General features: G+C 40.3%; 1 long non-coding RNA gene across 1 annotated transcript; it reads right to left on the reverse strand.

Annotated features, from left to right (window-relative positions):
• Positions 1-437: 437 nt before the first annotated feature.
• On the reverse strand, positions 438-13,914 carry LOC133611279 (uncharacterized). Its single transcript, XR_009815970.2, has 3 exons — positions 13,659-13,914; positions 13,332-13,415; positions 438-4,282 (listed from the first exon to the last, which is right to left on the reverse strand). It is a non-coding gene; the product is annotated as an uncharacterized lncRNA (long non-coding RNA).
• Positions 13,915-18,028: the final 4,114 nt, after the last annotated feature.

Genomic DNA, 18,028 nt, shown 5'->3' on the forward strand with positions numbered 1-18,028 from the left:
CGGTCCACACCGGGTCCCGACTCTGGACAGCCAGCACTTCATCCATGGCCACCGGACCTGTGCCCCCCCCCCCCCCCCCCTCAAGGAAAAGGGGAGCAGAGGAGAAAAGAAAAGAAACGGCAGATCAACTGGTCTAACAGGGGGGCTATTTAAAGGCTAGAGTATACAAATGAGTTTTAAGATGGGACTTAAATGCTTCTACTGAGGTAGCATCTCTAATTGTTACCGGGAGGGCATTCCATAGTACTGGAGCCCGAATAGAAAACGCTCTATAGCCCGCAGACTTTTTTTGGGCTCTGGGAATCACTAATAAGCCGGAGTTCTTTGAACGCAGATTTCTTGCCGGGACATATGGTACAATGCAATCGACAAGATAGGACGGAGCTAGACCGTGTAGTATTTTATACGTAAGTAGTAAAACCTTAAAGTCACATCTTAAGTGCACAGGAAGCCAGTGCAGGTGAGCCAGTATAGGCGCAATATGATCAAACTTTCTTGTTCTTGTCAAAAGTCTAGCAGCCGCATTTTGTACCAACTGTAATTTTTTAATGCTAGACATAGGGAGACCCGAAAATAATACGTTACAGTAGTCGAGACGAGACGTAACGAACGCATGAATAATGATCTCAGCGTCGCTAGTGGATAAAATAGAACGAATTTTAGCGATATTACGGAGATGAAAGAAGGCCGTTTTAGTAACACTCTTAATGTGTGATTCAAACGAGAGAGTTGGGTCGAAGATAATACCCAGATTCTTTACTGATTCGCCTTGTGTAATTGTTTGGTTGTCAAATGTTAAGGTGGTATTATTAAATAAATGTCGGTGTTTAGCAGGACCGATAATCAGCATTTCCGTTTTCTTGGCGTTGAGTTGCAAGAAGTTAGCGGACATCCATTGTTTAATTTCATTAAGACACGCCTCCAGCTGACTAAAATCCGGCGTGTTGGTCAGCTTTAGGGGCATGTAGAGTTGGGTGTCATCAGCATAACAGTGAAAGCTAACACCGTATTTGCGTATGATGTCGCCTAGCGGCAGCATGTAAATACTAAAGAGTGCAGGGCCAAGAACCGAACCCTGAGGAACTCCGCACGTTACCTTAACATAGTCCGAGGTCACATTATTATGGGAGACGCATTGCATCCTGTCAGTAAGATAAGAGTTAAACCACGACAAGGCTAAGTCTGACATACCAATACGTGTTTTGATACGCTCTAATAAAATATTATGATCGACGGTATCGAAAGCAGCGCTAAGATCAAGAAGCAGCAACATAGATGACGCATCAGAATCCATCGTTAGCAGTAGATCATTAGTCATTTTTGCGAGGGCTGTCTCCGTAGAGTGATTTGCCCTGAAACCGGATTGAAAAGGTTCACAGAGATTGTTAGACACTAAGTGTTCATTTAGCTGCTGTGCGACAATTTTTTCGAGGATTTTCGAAATAAAGGGAAGGTGGGACACCGGTCGGTAGTTTACCATGAGGTCAGGATCAAGGTTAGGTCTTTTGAGCAGAGGATGAATAACCGCTTTCTTGAATGCTAGGGGAACAGTGCCAGAGGAAAGTGATAAGTTTATAATATTTAGCACTGATGGACCTAATAATACAAAAAGCTCCTTGATAAGTTTCCCAGGAAGTGGGTCAAGTAAACATGTTGTTTGTTTTATCCCACTTACACGCTGTAATAGTTCCTCTAATGTTATTTCATCAAAAAGAGAGAGACTATTTTGTATTGCAGTATCCGTCGTAGATACAGTTGTATCTGTGTTCATAGAACCCAGTTGTAGCTGGGATGCGTTATCTTTAATCTCCTTTCTAATGAGTTCAATTTTCTTATTAAAGAAATTCATAAAGTCATCTGCCGAGTGGGTGGAGCTATTGGGAGGAGTCCCTTGTTGGGTTAGCGATGCTACTGTACTAAACAAAAATTTAGGGTCGTTTTTGTTGAGGCGGATGAGATTTGAGTAATATTTAGCTTTAGCTAAGGTAAGCATGCGTTTATACGATATTAAACTATCACTCCATGCTTGATGGAAAACCTCAAGCTTGGTCGCGCGCCATTTGCGTTCCAACTTTCTACATGATAATTTATGAGCTCTGGTTTCCTCTGTAAACCATGGGGTGCGCCTTTTAGGGGCCCTTTTTTGTTTTAGCGGTGCTATACTATCAATGGTTTTGCGCAGGGCATTGTCAAAGTTGTTAGTGAGGTTATCAATAGAGCCGACATAATTTGGGAATGGTGCCATTACCGAAGGCAGTAGGTCAGCAAGAGTCATCGTTGTGGCGGCATTAATGTTGCGGCTGCTATAGCAGTTATTATTATTATTAGTTTGTTGACAATGAGTCAGAACTTCGAATTTTATAAGGTAATGATCGGACATTACTTTAGTATACGGGAGTACCATAACTTTGGAGGTGGTGACACCCCTGACCAGCACTAGATCTATCGTATTGCCGTTGCGATGCGTAGGTTCATTTATTATTTGTGTAAGACCACAGCTATCAATTATAGTCTGGAGCGCCACGCACTGAGGGTCCGATGGGTTATTCATATGGATATTAAAGTCCCCCATTATGATTATATTGTCTGCGTGCGTCACTAGATCAGCAACGAACTCTGAGAATTCATTAATAAAGTCCGAGTAGGGCCCTGGGGGGCGGTAGATAACAGCCATATCGAGAGGCAGCGGTGCGACAGACCTCATAGTAAGCACCTCAAACGATTTGTATTTATTATTTAGGTTAGGGGTAAGGTTAAAGTTTTCATTGTATATTAGTGCGACCCCCCACCCCTTTTAAGGGGACGGGCAATATGCGCATTCGTATAGTTAGGAGGAGATGCCTCATTTAGCGCAAAAAATTTGTCTAGTTTGAGCCAGGTTTCGCTAAGACCAATGACGTTAAGATTGTTGTCTCTAATGACCTCATTAACTAATAACGTTTTGGGAGACAATGATCTTATGTTTAAAAAGCCCATATTATAAGTATTGGGCTGTTTTGATGAGTTTTTGTTTAAATTATCCGTAGTAGAAATATTAATAATGTTGCGTTTATTATACGTAGTGCACTTTAAATAGTTTCGACCATATCTAGGAATTGATACGACGGGAATTTTCAGATTGTTTACTTGATGCTGCGATCGACTGAACGCATCATGATTTGCCACCTCAGTAGAATGCATATCTACCCCGGACACATTCACAACAGAAAACACATTATGTGAGTTGTGTGTTATTCTAAGAAAATTGCTATGCGTACAGGAATTATCCAGCCTGGTGCTGGCTAGTTCTAGCTTAACTGACTCCTCACCCGGACTAGCAGGCTCTGTAATTGCCTGTGACCGGGCTTGCTCTAGTGTAGTTAGTCAAATGTGACTTAAACAGTAGTCTATATTCTTAGACAGGATGATGGCGCCTTCCTGGTTAGGGTGAAGGCCGTCCCTCATCAGCAAGCCTGGTTTGCCCCAGAAAGAGGGCCAATTATCAATAAACGTTAGTCCCTGTTGTCTACAGAAGCTAGCCAGCCACTTGTTAAGCGAGACTAATCTGCTATATCTCTCATCATTGCCTCTCGCAGGCAGGGGGCCAGAGACAATTACTCGATGCCTGGACATCGTTCTAGCGAGATCACAAGTCCTGGCTATGTTTCTCTTTGTAATCTCTGACTGTCTCATTCTAGTGTCATTGGAGCCAACGTGTACAACTATATTCGCATAACTAGTGGTGCGATTAGCCTGTCGTACGTGTTTACTAGGCCTGTTGCGAGTTAGCTCCCTAAGATTAGCCTCAATGTCAGGTGCTCGGGCCCCCGGGATGCACTTAATTGTGGCTGGTTTGCTAAGCTTTATGTTTCGGGTGATGGAGTCCCCTATGACTAAGGTGTGGTGCCCGGTAGACTGGGGTGTAGGACTAGCTAAAGAACTAAATCTATTATGCGTCTCAACCGGTACACCGTAGCTTGTAGGCCGCTTAGGACTGCTACAGGCTGGGCTAGTTAGCTCGCTACAGCTAACGCTAGCAGATGTGTCCGCAACATCTAAAGTTACGAGATTACTCTGCTCTAACTGGCGGACACGGCCCTCTAGCAGAGCCAGCCTCTCCGTGAGTAAGGTGCAAGACGCGCAGGAAGCCATACTCACGGTGTTTTCTGTCACCGAGTGAAGTTCCTGCTGTCTTCCGAGAAGTCCTGGTCACGGTGTGCAGGAGTAGACTCCTTCTGACCGGCGCCCAGCGACGCCTTTCTCCGCGCTAGCTTCGTTAGCTTAGCAGCTAGCTGCTAGCTAGCTGCGGGAGGGGTGGAGAGACAGAGATCGGGTGATTTGCAAGTTAAATAGTACTACTAAATATGTTCAGAAAGTAATAAAGAAAGCTGCAGAACAATTTAAAAGCACACAAATAGAACGATACTTAGGCAGAACACGTCATATTTTTATGACAGAATATTGTTTGACAAATGTAAACATGTTTGTTTGTCTGATGTAATGTGGAGCAGCATATCACACCATTCATGTCTTCGGTTCATATTGACAAGAAAGATGTGTATACTGAGAAAAAAGATGCAGATTAACATTTTTATTTTTTTTAATACAAAGGTCCTGGGTCTGTTCCCCGGGCTCGGGGTCTTTCTGTGTGGAGTTTGCATGTTCTCCCCATGACTACGTGGTTTCCCTCCGGGTACTCCGGCTTCCTCCCACCTCCAAAGACATGCACCTGGGGATAGGTTGATTGGCAACACTAAATTGGCCCTAGTGTGTGAATGTGAGTGTGAATGTTGTCTGTCTATCTGTGTTGGCCCTGCGATGAGATGGCAACTTGTCCAGGGTGTACCCCGCCTTCCGCCCGAATGCAGCTGAGATAGGTTCCAGCACCTCCCGGTAGAAAATGGATGGATATTCATATGGAGTTGTGTATAACAACATAATGTTCATGTTCTGACATTACAAGCTTATTTAGTTTGTCTTGGTTGAGATAAGCTATGAAAATAATTGTAAAAGTAGCTCTCCCAAGAAAAATGGTCCTTCAGGACTCTCAGAGTGGCAATACAAAACTATGCATTTGTTTCAATTATGGCCGTCAAACTATTAACACATGTAATTGTGATTAATTGCGGTTTGTTCATAGTTAACTCAAAATTAATCGTTATAATTTAAATTTATTTTTCATCATTAATAAGTGTACCCTGGACAGATAATTTTCAAGTTTTTATTACCATGGGGAAGTTAGTTTGCTTCAATGAGATGTTTTTTTTAAACATTATGCTTTATGCAGCTCAACACAAAATGAACAAGAACATGCTTTTAATGACAATGAAAAAAATATCTGCAGTGGGGTGGTCTGTTGCCAGATTTTGTTGTGGTGGCAACTTTCTAAAAACGCTTCTGTGAATTCAGGCATTTTAGGCAGCCATAACCACAAAAGAAAGCCCACAAAATCCAGGAGGGACTGAATTGGGGCCACAAAAAGCATAGTATATTTCCATGACCATTTTTAGTGATAACATTATTGCTGTAGTTTGTAACCCCCTCACCGCTTTGGCACAAAGTGTGTGTTATATAAGTAAGGTAGGTTGCTAAAACGGCAGCAGTGTTGTGACGACAGATACAGTTGATGAGCCCCTGAAGAAAACTGTAGAAATAAGAGCGAAGGCAATTGCGTGACCGTACCCTCATATGTGTATTAACTAAATACAATCAAATTAGATTAGTAATATCGCTCCTTCAAACTGCCCGCATTTCTTCTGGGAATCATAACAACCCAAGACAGACAGGTCATGTGTGCATTAAATAGTGCATAAAGAGTGAAAGAAAGAGTGAAATCATAACACGCCTCTTCCTCACTGCTTCCCACAACATGACTTCACTTTGGGTGTGGGAATCATGGCCTTCAATCCAAATACACTTTTAATGACCTCAGTTTGGATCACCCTTCCTCTTTGATACCACAAGTAGGAAGATGACATCATAGTAAACGTGAAGGGGGAAATGTGCTGTCTTTGTAATGTTCTGGAATGTTCTGATTACCCAAAAGCACGGATATTCCACTAAAGTGTTTTGGGGCCACATTTACAGAAAGCTAAGAACAGAGGGGCCGTATATTCTAGAAAAGCAGCATCCTCTACAGTAGACATTTGATTTTGGTCTATTTTGCACAGAAGCACTCTGCTGTTTTTCATGACCTTCTGCAACAAAGTTAGTCAAAGATCATCTTTATGACAGCACTTCAGTGGTTTTAAGGACCTTCTGCCAAAATATGAGTGTCTCAAAACTCAAAAGTTTTTTAAACAAACTTGAGGGCCACCAGTTGAATAGCCCGCATCATGAAAAAGAGAGGCCCCAAAATGGAACATTGAGGAACACTACAAGTATAACTGAAGAAGTTTAACAAAGACTGCATCTTATGTAAACAAGTTACAGCAACACCTTAATTATATTAATCACATTACAACATGGGTGTCAAACTCTGGCCCGCGGGCCAAATTTGGCACGACGTGTAATTTCACTTGGCCCTTGAGGGGATATCAAATTAACACTGGAGCTGGCCCGCCGATTATATACAGCGGCGGTGCCGCGGTAACGCCTCATTCACCGCTAATTCTCATACTTGCCAACCCTCCCGGAAGACCCCCAATTTCACTGCCCCTCCCAATAATAGTCACATCCGCTTTTCATCCAGTCCAATGAGTGCTGGCCCAGTCACATAATATGTGCGGCTTCTGCACACACACACACACAAGTGAATGCAACGCATACTTAATCAACAGCGATACAGGTTACACTGAGGGTGCCCGTATAAACAACTGTTACACTGTTAGAAATATACGCACACTGTGAACCCACATCAAACAAGAATGACAAACACATTTCGGGAGAACATCCGCACAGTAACACAACATAAACACAACAGAACAAATACCCAGAACTCTTTGCAGCACTAACTCTTTCGAGACGCTACAAGGTGTGTGTGTGTGGGGGTGGGGGTTTGGTGGCAGCGGGGGTGTATTTTGTAGCGTCTCGGAAGAGTTAGTGCTGCAAAGGGTTCTGGGTATTTGTTCTGTTGTGTTCATGTTGTGTTACGGTGCGGATGTTCTCCCAAAATGTGTTTGTCATTCTTGTTTGGTGTGGGTTCACACAGTTTGGCGTATATTTCTAACAGTGTAAAAGATGTTTATACGGGCACCTTCAGTGTAACCTGTATCGCTGTTGATTAAGTATGCTTTGCATTCACATGTTTGTGCATACAGACGCTGCACATATTGTGTGGTCGGACCGGCACGTTGTTAGAATGGATGAAAAGCAGACGTGACGGCAGCTCGTAGTCGACGTTAAAGGCAGTGCCTTTAAGGCACGCCCCCAAGACTGTGGTCCGTGTGGACTACGAGAAATAATGACTGATGAACACCTTCATTCGATAATGAAGGTTGCCTCAGCTCAAAGCCTGAGCCCCGACATTAATGAACTAGCATCCAAGAAAAGATGGCAGGTATCTGGCTTGGGCACATCAGATTAGATCAGTGTGTTGCAAACTGAGCAGTTTAAAGTCCTAAATGGTTGGTTTATTCATTGTTATTTTATTTTAAAATTTATTAGCCTGTGGAAAAAGTTAATGTTGATATTTACCTCAGAAGGCTGCAAATAGAAAAGAGGCATTCAATTTTTATTTAAATTGTATTTGATATGCCATTGATATTTTTTAATTATTATTATTATTATTTGAAACTCGATTTTGCATGTCACTATAAAGTTATATAAGCCTTGCTTGTTCAATATTCAATGCAAAACTTGTTTGGGTCCTTATTAAAAGGCTAATTTGTTCAACCTTGGCCCGGGGCTTTGTTCAGTTTTAAATTTTGGCCCACTCTGTATTTGAGTTTGACACCCCTGCATTACAAGAACAAATTGTAACTGCCAAAAAGGAGAGGACTTAAAGGGGAACTGCACTTTTTCTTTTTAATTTTGCCTATCATTCACAATCCCTATGTAAGACAAGAACACAAGTTTTTATTTTATTATGCATTCTAATTCATAATAAATAGAAAGCATGAGGTGGCTAACAATCCAGATAATGGAAGTACTGTATTGTACCCATAAAGCCCTCTAGAAAACATCCAAAAACAGCCCAAAATACTCCATTGACATGTTGTGCCCTGGATATTAACCAAGTATTAGTGTTATTGTTATTATAGGCGCTAACGCCGAGGAACTACTTTTAACGGCGCCATGATCACAGAGAGATACTGTATTTTCCGCACTATAAGGCGCACCTAAAAACCACAAATTTTCTCAAAAGCTAACAGTGCGCCTTATAACCCGGTGCGCTTTATTACGATTAATTTTCATAAAGTTTCGATCTCGCAACTTCGGTAAACAGCCGCCATCTTTTTTCCCGGTAGAACAGGAAGCGCTTCTTCTTCTACGCAAGCAACCGCCAAGGAAAGCACCCGCCCCCATAGAACAGGAAGCGCTTTAAGCAACCACCCGCCCCCGGAAGAAGAAGAAAAAACGCGCGGATATCACCGTACGTTTCATTTCCTGTTTACATCTGTAAAGACCACAAAATGGCTCCTACAAAGGACAAGGATCCGGTTCATAAAAAGACGCAATCTCTCCATCCGCACACGGATTACTACCGTATTTCACAGCAACTGATATTCCTGTGAACTGCACTGTGGAACGGGAGCACGTACGGTGAATATTCGCACCACAGGGAATGAGAAGTCATCCTTCACTGTGGTTCTAGCTTGCCATGCTAACTTCCACCCATGGTGATATTCAAAAGGAAGACCTTGCCAAAAGAGACCTTTCCAGCCGGCGTCATCATAAAAGCTAACTCGAAGGGATGGATGGATGAAGAAAAGATGAGCGAGTGGTTAAGGGAAGTTTACGCGAAGAGGCCGGGTGGCTTTTTTCACACAGCTCCGAAGGCGAACACACCTTCACTAAGACGGGCAGACAGCTCCGGACGACATACGCCAACATTTGCCAGTGGATCGTAAATGCCTGGGCAGATATTTCGGTCACAACTGTGGTCCGAGCTTTCCGGAAGGCAGGATTCACAGAACAACAGCGACACTGACTCCCGATGATTTCGACGAGACGGAACCGGCCATTTTGGATACCACGCTTGCGCAACTGTTCAATTCGGACACCGAAGACGAAGAATTCGAAGGATTTACGAATGAAGAATAACTTCAGAAGGTGAGCGCTATGTTTATTTTGTGTGTTGTGACATTAACGTTCGAGCAACATTATGTTACTATTGCTCTACACCATTTTGAATTTTACTATGTTTGTGATTGCACATTTGCGTACATTTTGGGACAGAGTTGTTAGAACGCTGGTTTTCAATATATTATTAAAGTTTGACTGAACTATCTGACTGGTTTTTTGACATTCACTTTAGCGCAGCGTTTTTTTGACATTCACTTTAGCGCAGCGTAGGCGCGGCTTATAGTCCGGGGCGGCTTATTGGTGGACAAAATTATGAAATATGTAATTCATAGAAGGTGCGGCTAATAATCCGGTGCGCCTTATAGTGCGGAAAATACGGTAACTAGCTTATGCAACTTGTGACATAAGGAGCCGGTGAGCTGCTGCATTACCGCTGAGTTGGTAAAAGTTAGTTCTAGGTTCTATATCATGCCCCTAACTTGTATAGTAGAATGTTTTGGCCATAAAGCAAGAAGTTAGTCAACACTGTCTTTTAACTTAAACCCATAGAACATGAGAAAGACACAAAAAGACGGCCGTTTGCACCCACCTTTTTATTTTTACTTTACTTGCGTGAGGATTAGGATTGCTTCTTCGTCTAAACAACAATATATGAACATCCCATCAGTCGGCATCCCAGTGAGAACAGACATTGTACAGTAAATGGTTGTTTTATTATGTTCGTATTTTGTATTTCTTGTTTAGCACTTAGTGGTACTTGCTGAACCTGCTTATCTCATTATCCTTATATTCAGGGGGAAAAAAAATCAAAGTTTCTAGATCATAATTTGTCCCGTTATCGGCTTTCATGATGTCAGCTAGTAGCTGCTGTTGTTGTTGAAGGAAATAGCGAACGTTGTGATACGTCTATGAAATTAATACGACGCAGAATGCTTAAAATGACCAAAAATATACAAATATTATTATGAATGTGCTTGCTACTACATTACTTACAGCGTGTATATAAAACTCTAGAGGTTTTTGGAGTTTTTTTTTATTGTGCTTTATAGGCGGAATTACGTATATTATATATTAGAATGCATAAAAAAAAACCATGTTTTTTTTGTCCCACATAAAGATTGTGAGCTACAAAATTCCCCAAAAAGTGCACTTCCCCTTTAAGGGGTGCCTTGAGGAACGCCTCAACTATGTAAATCACAAGTTTAGATGCCAGTGTTCTATGTTTGCTAGCAAGGTTAAAATGTCGGTGCACACAAGGGTCTGCCGATGTGTTTACAGTGGTCCAAGTTCCTCTGTAGAACAGGTTACCTCTAGTGTTTTTAGGAATATACTGCAAAAATGTTTGTCTCCTAAATTTTGAACTAACCTTGAGGCTGGTATGGTGTCATTCCCAGGCCAGATTTACCCCCTGAGCTTTTTACCTTAAACTGACACCCAAGTTACCTTAAAGTGAGACATACAATATATCTTAAACATACAAGGTAAGGCACATGTATTGGATTACTTTTAGATATGGTGAAGGAGCGTCCTGTGACCTCCTGATATGCTGACACACTTGAGAATGAAATGATAGCTGAGTGAACGTCAGGATTTATTAAGCGTTCACTGTTAACCTCATCAACAACATGACATCAACGCAACACCCGCCCACTTTAATAATGACTGCACGAGAACAATACTGCTCTTAGAACACAGAGCAGGGAGGGGATGAAGTCGTCATGTCCATCTGATATAATTCCCATGACTTGATCTGCTTGATGTCTCTTTTGTTTGCTCTGGTTTCCAACATATTTATGTTTACCAGGTGTTTTTTCCCTTTAGGTGTCCGACAACACTTTTGTAAGCTTCGTATGATCAAACAGCAGGCATAGAGTACTGAGATTAGTGGTATAGCGCTAAAAGATATGAAGAGGCCAAACACTAACCAGAGACAGATACCAATGTCAGCCTGAAGACAAAGAGACACTTTTTTTAAACCATGCTTATGCAGCTCTGGCAATGTTCTTGATTAAATAGTCTGTACAAACTGACAACCAATCACACTACTGTGAACAGACCTGCTCAAGGCACAGAGACTGGTGGTTATATACCAGTGACATGCAGTGACCTTCAGACCAGGTGAGGGATTGATCCCTTTAGATTTTTATTTTTTATTTACTTAAATTCATATGTTCTAATTACTGGTAATCAGAGGTGGGTAGTAACGCGCTACATTTACTCCGTTACATCTACTTGAGTAACTTTTGGAATAAATTGTACTTCTAAGAGTAGTTTTAATGCAACATACTTTTACTTTTACTTGAGTATACTTATGGAGAAGAAACGCTAATTTTACTCCGCTCCATTTATCTACATTCAGCTTGCTACTCGCTACTGATTTTTATCGATCTGTTAATGCACGCTTTGTTTGTTTTGGTTTGTCAGACAGACCTTCAAAGTAGGATCTATGCATGCCTGCGTTTCACCAATCAGATGCAGTCACTGGTGACGTTTCACTCCATTTCACCAATCAGATTCAGTCACTGGTGACGTTGTACTCCGTTTCACCAACTAAACAGAGCCAGGTGGTCACATGACCGTCACACGTGGACCTCGACTTAAACAAGTTGAAAAACGTATTGGGGTGTTACCATTTAGTGGTCAATTGTACGGAATATGTACTGTATGTACTGTGCAATCTACTAATAAACGTTTCAATCAATCAATCAAAAGTGTGAAGGAAAAAAGACACTTTTTTATTTTAACCGTACCTCCCGTCAAAAGCCTAAAGACTGACCACACAGTTCCTGTCTTCACAATAAAAGTGCCGCTCCATCGTGCGTGCGCTAACAAAATAAGAGTCTCCAAAAGCCAGCGCAAACAAGCTAGCAAGCTACGGAGTTTGCCGCCAATGTATTTCTTGTATTATGTATTTCTTATGTATATATTTGTATAAATGTTAGATTTTTTTATCGCTATATTAGTCTATTTATACCTGCATTGTCCTTTCCATCCTTACACTTTCCATCATTGTAACTGAGCTACTGTGTTGAACAATTTTCATTGTGGATCATTAAAGTTTGTCTAAGTCTAAGTCTAAGTAAAGTGTATAAAAACGAATATGGAAGCTGGACAAATAAGATGCCAAAAACCAACCACTTTCATGTGGTATTAGACAGAAACAAGGAACTTTTTTTCTCCTCCATTTGAAAACGTGGACGTTATCAGCACTACTGTCTGATTCCAATCAATGCAAGTCAGTGCCGGCCCAAGCCTCCATGGGGCCCTAAGCAAAATTTGATTTTGGGGCCCTCTATTTCTGCCAATAATATTGATTGTTGATCATTCACACACCTACTATAAACTCATTGCGGCTCTGGCAGTGTTGTTTACATTATCCCATTGTCAGCCTGGCATGTCTTTACAAATGACATGTCATTTATAAAGATATGGGGGTGGCCCAGTTAAGAACATAAATAATACCAATGAATAAACGAATGATGTCCAGAGTGCCACATATGGTTCCTAATCTTAAAATGTAGAAAACATTCAGCTACAAGAGTGGCCTGGGGTTGTACAGTCCAAGTGATAAAGCTTTGTATTTACAGTAAAAGTGTCATCTTGTCTCATCAGTCTTGTACATATTAGTCTTTAATTACTAGTTTATATTTTTAGTTAATTGTTCATATTTAATGTTTACTTTGTACAAAGAGAGCGCAGTCTACTGAAGTTAAATTCATCAATAGTTTTCCCCTTTGAAAGACGCAAGGCAAATTCCTTCCATTTCACCATGTTGCTACAATGATCTTCACTGTTTTCATGCTGTTTCAGCAGTGCACCTATGTTGACCCAATCCCGCTGTCCCTCGGCTGCCAGTTTTAAGGACTTTTTGGAAAATAATTCGCAGCAAAAGCAATAGACTGCATCTTTACTTCTTGAATAAGTCAGCCAGCTACGCTTGACTTTTTCCCCATTGACTAGCTGTCTGTAGGTATAATGATAATGAAAACTTCGGCCATCATGCCGTTTGGGGAATGAAAAGTTCTCCTTAATAGACAGTGGTCCTCTGATCACCTGCTCATACATACATATTAATGAGATACTTTGACTATATTAATTTCCCTTCAGGTGTAATGTTTATACTAAGAAATTAAATGTATACTGTATGGTGACAGTCTTTTCCTCACCTGATTCATCACTCACAGTTGAGCCTGAGGATGTGGACTGGCTCTGGGCTGATTCTGTGCCTCCAAAGTATTTTAACAATGCTCCTGGGGAAGTTTCACATAACTTATGAGTTGATGTAAAAAATAATGTTTATTTTACTCACATAAATGACCGTGCTCTGCTGCAAACAATTTGTGCAAACAACATATCTCACTAGTAACCTGATGCTAAAAACATATTGCTAGCACCGCGCTAGCTAGCTAACGTCACCTAACTAAAGCTAATTACAGCTACAAATCTCTTTGATAAACTTTTTATTTATTTATTACCAAGTCATGCAAACATACCTTTATCGTGGCATTTTTTCTCCTCTTCCACTTTCTTCTTCTTCCTTTTTTCTGCACCTGAAGGATATGTCCTTTTTTGTGACATTGTTTTGCCTCTATCTGCGCTTTTGATGCCCAGTGCGCACTGGCATTGCACGGCAGGCGGCAAACGTCACAGGTGCAGCAGAGGCAGCTTTACATTTAAAGAGAGGCAGGAGGAATCACTAGGCCTAGATCAGCAGCAGCACTCTGTTGACCTAAAATTGTGTTTTTGTACAATAATATATCTTTGATCATTTAGAAATCATCAGTCAGACTCGTACATGCAAAAAATAAAAAATAAGAATTTTTTGTTACCGGTAATTGCTTTTGGGGGCCCCCTGGTGGCCGCGAGGCCCTAAGCAAGCGCTTAGTACGCTTATGCCTTGGGCCGGCTCTGATGCAAGTCATCAGAATCAGGTAATACACCAACTTATATTCTTGTCTTCATGAAAGAAAGGAATCTATATGTTAAACATGCATGTATATTCATTTAAACACCTTTAACATGTAAACAAAAAACGGCAAAATAAATAAATATAAATTATATACTGTACATCTAAATGAATGTATATATATATATATACATATATACCTGTGTATATATATATATATATATATATATATATATATATATATATATATATATATATATATATATATATATATATATATATGATATGTGTGTGTATGTATATGTATATATGAGGTAGATCACCTCGACTTGGTCATTTAAAAAGTAGCTCGCCTGCTGAAAAAGTGTGGGCACCCCTGGCTTACATGAACTCAACGTCAAATTTGAGGAAGCACATCGCAGTAAGTAACGTTAGTAGATATTTTGGCTGTCACCGTAGGCTGATGTTAGCTTCCCTGCTATGAATCACTGTCAAATGTACATCGTGTGCGGACATTTATTAACGCACTACACACACACACACACACACACACACACACACACACACACACACACACACACACACACACACACACACACACACACACACACACACACACACACACACACACACACACACACACACACGCATGCATAGAAACACCAATCAGAAGTGCACAGTGTGTTTACCATGAATTGATTAACGTTGAAAAACTTATTGGGGTGTTACCATTTAGTGGTCAATTGTACGGAATAAGTACTGTACTGTGCAATTTACTAATACAAGTTTCAATCAATCATTCAATGAATGCCTACTGAGCCTATGGTGCTGTTAAATTATTGTGGCTCAATTTGGCTTATTTTAATTTTTATTTTAATGTATTATTATTATTTAATATATATTACTGTTTTAGTTGCTTAAGAGATATTCCTGGCTCTGAATTTGCTCATTTCTATTTTTATATTTTTGTGCATTATTTGTTGCCGTCATCATTAAATGAACAGGTTACTCATCAGTTACTCAGTACTTGAGTAGTTTTTTCACAACATACTTTTTACTTTTACTCAAGTAAATATTTGGGTGACTACTCCTTACTTTTACTTGAGTAATAAATCTCTAAAGTAACAGTACTCTTACTTGAGTACAATTTCTGGCTACTCTACCCACCTCTGCTGGTAATACAGTTTGCTCATTACAATATCAAGAAAAAGAGGGAGTAATTCACTTTCATTAAAAAAAATTGTTGTCAAAATGTTTTGGTCTCATTTAATTTCTCAGATGAAATACAATAATATCTTCTACTGTGTTTGAATATGAAGCACATTAACTATCCTTCATGAAAACACACTTTGTATGATCGCCTCTGTCTTGTCTGAAAGTCCAGTTTAGAAAGATAGATATATAATTGTCCATGTTGGCAGCCACCCTCATTCATTCATTAATTTAATTCATGCATTTTTCATTCATCCATTCATTCATTTAGCAAAGCATTAACACATTGTTTTGGCATCTGAAAAAAACGAAACAATTGCTGGCTTCCTTGTCTGCTAGCTCACGATCGCCCCCACTTCTTAGCGTGGCGATCCAGAGTACTACAAGAGGCTCTGGACTACAGCGCCTACATTTTTTCTGTTTATACTCTGATTATCAAGAATTACGCTGTCAAACTTATATTATAAACATTAAACATGCTGTAGATTCTACAAACAGACCAGCCAGTAAGCCACGCCCTCATCCTCTTCAGCCCGTATACACAGACAAGCAAGAGTGAGAAGCTGCACAACACCAAGAAGGCTCATGTTACTGTAGGCTTGTGTGCAAATTTATTGATTTTTACTCAAGTAAATGTTAAAAAACAATTGTATGATTGCAGGGCCAACACAGATAGACAACATTCACACTCACATTCACACACTAGGGCCAATTTAATGTTGCCAATCAACGTATTTGTTGTTTTAAAAAAATATATTGTTCATCAAGTCAGGTTATGCCTCACCTGCCTGCGCTGATCTCACGTCCCTAGTATACTGTAGGAATGTTTTGCCTATGTATGTTGTTATATATTTGAATGCCAATAGTGGAATCACTAACGGCAAATGCCATTTAAGGGATCAAATTATGGGAAACTGATGTTTCAATTACTGTTATATCCTAATTTGGGTTTCTGTAGAGCCTGTGCAAGTGCAAAAGTAAACACCCAAGTCAATTTTATTTACGTTACCAATGAAATGTACCTCCAATCCATCTGTTTTTATTCTATATGGAAAAACAGTAATTTTCTTTTATATAAGACTATAGATGGGTACCAGATTTTATACTTTTATAGGCACCGACTGACCTTCGCCTTTATCTCCGGGTATCGATTCACGTAAAATCAAACCACATACCATACCGCAATATTTTTCAACCTTTTTTGAGCCAAGGCACATTTTTTGCGTTGAAAAGATTCGGGAGGCACACCACCAGCAGAAATCGTTAAAAAACGAAACTCAGTTGACAGTAAAAAGTAATTGTCGCAATTGTTGGATATGACTTTAAACCATAACCAACCATGCATCAATATAGAACTTGTCTCAAAGTAGGTGTACTGTCATGACCTGTCACATCACGCCATGACTTATTTTGAGTTTTTTGCTGTTTTCCTGTGTGTAGTGTTTTAGTTCTTGTCTCACGCTCCTATTTTGGTGGCTTCTTCTCTTTTTTGGTATTTTCCTGTCGCAGTTTCATGTCTTCCTTTGAGCGACATTTCCCGCATCTACTTTGTTTTAGCAATCAATAATACTTCAGTTGTTTTTATCCTTCTTTGTGGGGACATTTTTGATTGTCATGTCATGTTCGGATGTACATTGTGGACGCCGTCTTTGCTCCACAGTAAGTATTTGCTCCGCAGTAAGTCTTTGCTGTCGTCCAGCATTCTGTTTTTGTTTACTTTGTAGCCAGTTCAGTTTTAGTTTCGTTCTGCATAGCCTTCCCTAAGCTTCAATGCCTTTTCTTAGGGGCACTCACCTTTTGTTTATTTTTGGTTTAAGCATTAGACACCTTTTACCTGCACGCTGCCTCCCGCTGTTTCTGACATCTACAAAGCAATTAGCTACCGGCTGCCACCTATTGATATGGAAGAGCATTACACGGTTACTCTGCCGAGCTCTAGACAGCACCGACACTCAAAAACCACACGTAATTTGCAGACTATATTTACTGGTTTGCAAAAAAATATTTTTAACCCACATAGGTGAAATTAGATAATCTCCCACGGCACACCAGACTGTATCTCACGGCACACTAGTGTGCCACGGCACAGTGGTTGAAAAACACTGCCATACCGTATATCATATTTCGATACCTTTGTTACACGTGACGTCATGTCTGGTTGCAGACAATTCACCAACACTTGGCTGGGAAACAATCAACTAAGCAGAACTCAGAGCCAACATAAGACTAGACTAAAACATTCAGTTTCACAGCAAAGACTACTTCCTGACTAGGCAACACTTCGTAGCCCAGAGCCGTGTATAGAAAGAGTATGGCCAGCTGGGTTTTAAGGTTGGTAGCAAACATAAAGCCCTACATGTGTGGGGCTTTAGATAAAAAATGTGGGAGGTCCTATGGCCATACTCTCTCTGATTGGTGAAAAGACCCTCACGTGACTACAGGACACCATATTTGCTACCAACTTTGAAACCAAGTTGGCCATATTCTCTCTATCCCTTTGATGCATAACATGGGTCAAATGTGACCCAACCAAGTTTTTATTATCTGTTTCTTTGCAATAATTGAATGTAATATTTCAGTATTCCAGGTATTCCTCAATTAACTTGTTTTTGGTCATTAAACATTGTTATGTTATTCTTTTTCTTCATAATTTTTGGATAAAAATGATTTTTGTATTACTACCCTTCCAATGCACAACATGGGTCAAAAATGACCCACATCTATTTTCTATGTTATTTCATGTTA

The sequence above is a fragment of the Nerophis lumbriciformis genome, linkage group LG08 (genome assembly GCF_033978685.3).
Source record: "Nerophis lumbriciformis linkage group LG08, RoL_Nlum_v2.1, whole genome shotgun sequence".
Taxonomy (NCBI): domain Eukaryota; kingdom Metazoa; phylum Chordata; class Actinopteri; order Syngnathiformes; family Syngnathidae; genus Nerophis; species Nerophis lumbriciformis.